At 36.0% G+C, this 6,056-nt stretch overlaps 1 pseudogene; it reads left to right on the top strand.

Annotated features, from left to right (window-relative positions):
* Positions 1 to 402: 402 nt before the first annotated feature.
* On the top strand, positions 403 to 501 carry LOC124236583 (uncharacterized; annotated as a pseudogene).
* Positions 502 to 6,056: the final 5,555 nt, after the last annotated feature.

Here is a 6,056-nt window from a genome sequence, read left to right as displayed (position 1 = left end):
TCCTGAATGAGTTCAGGGACCAATTGGATTTAGAACGAATGAATCTGTGTTAGCCAAACATGGACGGTAATTTTGTCCAATAAAGATAGAACACTGGGTCTTTTTCTCTCAAAAGATTAAATAATTGTCAGCACAGTCACTTTATATCAGTGGTTCAGAAACGCCGGCGAGAGGCCTTTGATGTGCACTGCTTGTCGAGGAATGGAGAGCAAAAAACATACTCCTCAGCAACTTAATTAGTCAAAAATTTCCAGATAATTGAAGGTTTATGCAGAGAAAGGAGAGGAAATATTCAAAGTGTGCTCTAGAGTTGGGAAACTTTGACTGTTGAGTCATTCAAAATAATAATGTAGCACTGTTTTAAAGTATTTCAAAGTTCACTTTTATTAAAAGTGCTATATTGGGCTGGCTTTGGCAGCACGTATACTAAATTTGGACCAACACACAGATTAGCATGACCCTTGTGCAAGGATGTAAATTCGTGAAGCATTTCAGTTTTTTGCATTTCCTGCCGGAGTGACAACATGTATGTGTGAAAGCTAAAATGACTTAATACCATCTACACTTTGTACTAAAAGTGTACGACTGTGAATGGTCTGTAGTTGAGCCCAACAAGACATCTAGAGTCCACACACACATCAGTGAGCAGATGTAGTTTGTTTATTTATAGAATGTTTTTCTTTCTGAAAAACTAATGGTAGACACATTTAGATCATATTTATATATAAATATTTGGTTGTCGTCATTCTTTAAAAAAGTGCTATAGGGGCCTGCCCAGTGTTGTGGCGGTTAAGTGCTCACGTTCCGCTTCTCGGTGGCCCAGGGTTCACCAGTTTAGATCCTGGGTACTGACATGGCACCACTTGGCAAAAGCCATGCTGTGGTAGGCGTCCCACATATAAAGTAGAGGAAGATGGGCACGGATGTTAGCTCAGGGCCAGGCTTCCTCAGCAAAAAGAGGAGGACTGGCAGTGGTTAGCTCAGGGCTAATCTTCCTCAAAAAAAAAAAAGTTCCATATTAACTCTTACTGTAGCTAATATGAATGGTTGAAGTTGACTTTTACCTGTATTAAAAGACAAACTGAGGTATATTAAAAATGCTGAAAGTTTATTTGAGCAAAAATCAATTCCAATGAGCCAGCACCAACTGAAGTGGCTAAGAGTGCCCCATTGACGGAAGATAGGGGAAAGACTTTTACAGAGAAGAGGCAGAAGCAAAACAAGGGAGTTATTTGATTGCCTATAGCTTAAGCATTTTCCTTATTTGGAAAAACTGAGCCGGCTGTTTGTGATTGGTGGCCCTTAGGCTTTGGTTTCTTAAACTTGAGGCCTTTCAGGCTTCTGTTTTGGTTTGCTTACACAGGCTGCTAAGGGATGAGAACCATCTTAGTCTAGTGGCCTCCTTGTTTAATTAATGTAACACCTGTAAGGCTAATGTTCATTTTCAAATTACGCTATAGTCTTGTTTTCCACAAAATTTGACTTAAATGCTCAGTCACTTTCGATTATGAGTGACATAAATGCTCAGTCACTTTTGGTTATTCAGTGACAGTGTAGGAAATTAACTTCCCACCACAATTGCACATACAAACATTCCCAACAAGAGCAAATCAACAGTCTAAAATGTCTGCCAGGAGGCATTGACTTTCTATGTCTCACTTCCGATATACCAAAGTAAAGGAACAGAGAAACAAAATAGTTGTGGGATTATGAAGTTTCCTCTCTTACTTGATTATTCTTAGTTTACTTGATTAATCCATATTACTTGAAGTTCTAGATTTAAAAGAAAAAAGACTAAAATAAGAATGTTCCAGAAGCTGTATCTCAGGTTCATGAAACTCTGGAGAAATTCAAGTGAATCTTTACACTATATGAGATAAAAACACAGAAATAGAATATTTGAAAAATATTTAAAGAAAAGCCCAAAAGGCATTTGATTTTAGATAAACAGATTTGAAATGAAGCAAAAGGTGACCCACACCTTGAATACACACACTCAAATTTCTGTTATTTATTTCATTTAACTCCATTCTTTCTGCTCCCATCTTGAATTGGCAATACATTGTCCAGAAAACTGCAAAAAAAGTAATTCTTTCAGTAATTTGGAATTATGGAAACTGGGAAGGGGCACTGTGTTAGGTTTTCTTTTAACTTTCTTTTACCTTAATATTTTTTCTGATGTCAAAAGTTATAGATATGGATTGTCAAAAATTCAGAAAATCTCAATGAACAAAAAGAAAAAAGAAAGCTGTTACCTGTGAATCTCTAATCTAGAAATAATCTCTGTTAGTATGTAAACATGGAGTTGGAATTACACGTATTGCTTAGTTACTTGGGGTTTTTTTTTAAGCCATATATAATCAGAAAAGTGCTTTTAAATAAAAAATAAATATGGATAGTTTTTTGCAAATGAGTAAGTAATTTTAATCACAGTTTGTCAGAGTCTATATATTCTTGTCCTTTTTGGCTAAATCTTACGTCTGTTAAATTTTGCTGTTTTCATTTCTCATTTCCCTCTGTTTCTGGAGGTGTGAATTAAATTGGACCAGAACAATGCATATTGCTTAAGGTTCAACTTAATAGCTTTAAGTTTTATTCCTGTGATATAGTAAAACTGTAAGAAATATATATTTTGGTCTTCATCCCCAGCTCTTAGCCACTACTCCTAAATTCTTTGTAATTTCTTAAGTGATAAGAACAATAGGAGCATCTTTTGCTATAATATTTGGTTTTTGTCCCTGGCTGCTCTGCAGCATGAAGGTAAAAGGAGCCTCTTTTGTTATTCATAACAAGCCCCTTTCAAGCACACCTGAGTTTCTGTTTCTGGTTTTTTTTTTTTTTGACTCCTAATGTCCGTTTATTTTTTATTTTTAAATTTTTAAATTTTTAAATTTTTAAAATTGAGGCAGCATTGGCTTATAACATTATATAAATTTCAGGTGTACATCATTATGTTTCGATTTCTGTGGAGACTGTATCATGTTCACCACCCAAAGGCTAATTGCCATCCATCACCATATACATGTGCCCTATCACCCCTTTTACCTTCCACCCTCCCACCTTCACCTCTGGTAACCACCAATCTAATCTCTGTAGCTATGTGTTTGTTTGATGTTGCTGTTGTTTCTATCTTCCACTTATGATTGGAATCATATGGTATTTGACTTTCGCCATAGGACTTATTTCACTTTGTGTAATAACCTCAAGTTCCATCCATTTTGTCGAAAATGGCAAGATGTCATCTTTTTTTTGTAGCTGAGTAGTAATCCATTGTGTATGTACACCACATCTTCTTTATCCATTCATCCGTTGATGGGCACTCAGATTGTTTCCAAGTCTTGGCTATTGTGAATAATGCTGCAATGAACATAGGGGTGCATAGGTGTTTATGCATTCAAGTTCTTTGGATAAATACCCAGAAGTAGACTAGCTGAATCATGTGGTAGTACTATTCTTAATTTTTTGAGGAATCTCCATACTATTTTCCACAGTGGCTGCACCAGTTATATTCCCTTCAGCAGTGTATGAGGGTTCCCTTCTCTCCACATCCTCTCCAACATTTATTTCTTGTCTTGTTAATTACAGCCATTCTGACAGGTGTGAGATGATATCTCATTGTATTTTGATTTGCATTTCACTAGTAACTAGTGATGTTGAACATCTTTTCATGTGCCTGTTGGCTATCTGTATATCTTCTTTGGAAAAGTGTCTTCAGATCTTTTGCCCATTTTTTAACTGGGTTGTTTGCTTTTTTGTTGTTGAGATGTATGAGTTCTTTATATATTTTTAATGTTAACCTCTTATCTTATATATGGTTTGCAAATATCTTCTCCCAATTGTTAAGTTGTCTTTTCATTTTGTTGATGGTTTCCTTTCTGTGCAGAAGCTTTTTAGTTTGATGTAGTCCAATTTGTTTATTTTTTCTTTTGTTTCTCTTGCCTGCTAAGACTTGGTATTTGAAAAGATGATGCTAAGACCAGTGTTGAGGGGCATACTGCCTATGTTTTCTTCTAGAAGTCTGAGTTTATGTTAATGAGGTGACTTTTGGAAATCCCGGAAGGATGGTGGGCTGATTGTCAGGGGAACCAACTATGTGATTAGAGGGTTGGGACTTTCAGCCTCTCGCTCTCCACCTCCCCTTCCAGGGAAAGGGGCTGGATGTTGAGTTTATTGCCATCGGTCATGATTTAATCAATCATGCCTATGTAATGAAGCTTCCATAAAAATCCGAACTGAAGAGATTTGGAGAGCTTCTGGGTTGGTGAACACTTTGAGGTTCTAGGAGGGTGGTACACCCAGAGACGGCATGGAACCTCCGTGCTCCTTCACACATTCTTTACCCAGTGCATCTCTTCCATTTGGCTGTTCCTGAAATATATTTTTTATAATAAGTGAGTAATAGTAAGTAAAGTGCTTTAGAGTTCTGTGAGCCATTCTACCAAATTTTCAAATCCAAGGAGTTGGGTCAGGGGAACCCTCAATTTAGAGCTGGAGAGCCAGAAGTACATGTGATAACCCGGGATTTGTGATTGTCATCTGAAGTGGAGGGAAATCTTGTGGAACTGAGCCCTTAACCTGTGGTGTCTGCACTGACTCTGTGTAGTGTGTCAGAACTGTGTAATGTGAAGGGGAAAAAGAAAAAACCTCATACCTTTGGTGTCAGAAGTGTTGTGAATAGGGAACATAGTTTTTCCTTTAATTTCTGTATTTTGTATCTTACTATAGCCTCACTCAGCAAGTTTTTCAATCAGGGATATATTTTGTATGCTTAATAGATTTACTAAAATTTGTGAGTAAATATGAAAATATGTAACTCTTCAGAGTAATAATGACAGCTCTCAGAAGCCTCATTTTAACTGCCAGTTGACATAAGACATTAAAATTTCAAGGGAATAAGAGTATTAAAAGTCTGCTATAATAATTCAGGAATTTCTTGATAAAATACTATTCTTTCCTTGATCCTCATATATCTAAACAATGCCCCTCTCATTGATTTAGCATAATCAAGAATTATAATCACTAAAATTATCATGAGCACTCAAGACAATTAACTGAAAAACTCAAGATTTCTAAGAATTCATTAAAATTATATAAAATTGCTTTCCTGTATGCTAGAAACAGCCACTTAGAAACCATAAAGGAAAATATTTCTATTCATAATGACACCAGTTACATAAAATGCATGAGAATAATTTTAGCAGGGGTAACCTATGGTTGGTTTTCCCCTTGAGCAAATTCTGATTTTACTCTCCAGTGGCCTCAAAGCAGGACTCAGTAAGTGTTCCTATTCTCTCCACAGGAAATATACTCTTCAAAATATTTTGTAACTCTGTAGAATTTAAAAATGTCATTGACTTTTGGGAAGAGGCTTTATATGGCTTTTTCCACAAAATCATTCCCCCTCAGAATGTCTGCCATCTCTAGCCTCTTTTTTTGTATATCAATCATTAAATCAGAGGAGGTCTCTTTTCACTCTTCCCCCAGGAAGCCTTTGACCTTGGAAACTAATAGGGCATGCAAACAGTTAAAAACACTTATATATGAAGAATTCTTAGAAGCAGTAGAAGCATTGTTTTTAATATATAAATGGAAAAGGCTATAAACAGATACAGAAAGGAAATACAAAGTTAACAAATTTATGAAAAATATTCAACCTTAAACAAATTTCAAGTTAAAGAAGTAATAAAACACATAATTTCACTTAATAAATTGGCAAAAGTGTAAAGAAAAAGATGAACATGCTTGTTAGGTTTTCATGAGGCATCGCTCACACCTTGGTGGTAGTTGAAATTGCTAGTAATCCAACAAGCAATTTGGCAATATTATCAAGAGTCTAAAACGTGGACAATCTCCCTGACTTAGTTCAGAATCTCATTGTCTCAGTTGAAAAGTCCTTTTACCCTCCTTGACAACAGCATAAATGCTACCACACCAGATAATTACCAAAAAACAAATCTGATTATGCCAGACCTGTTGGTGGGTCAAATTCCCTAGTCAATGGAAGTGTTGTTCCTTGTGCAAAGACATGCAAGATCATTCACACACTATTAACAATA

The sequence above is a fragment of the Equus quagga genome, chromosome 2 (genome assembly GCF_021613505.1).
Source record: "Equus quagga isolate Etosha38 chromosome 2, UCLA_HA_Equagga_1.0, whole genome shotgun sequence".
NCBI classification, from domain to species: domain Eukaryota; kingdom Metazoa; phylum Chordata; class Mammalia; order Perissodactyla; family Equidae; genus Equus; species Equus quagga.
This window is presented reverse-complemented; position numbering and strand designations above follow the sequence as displayed.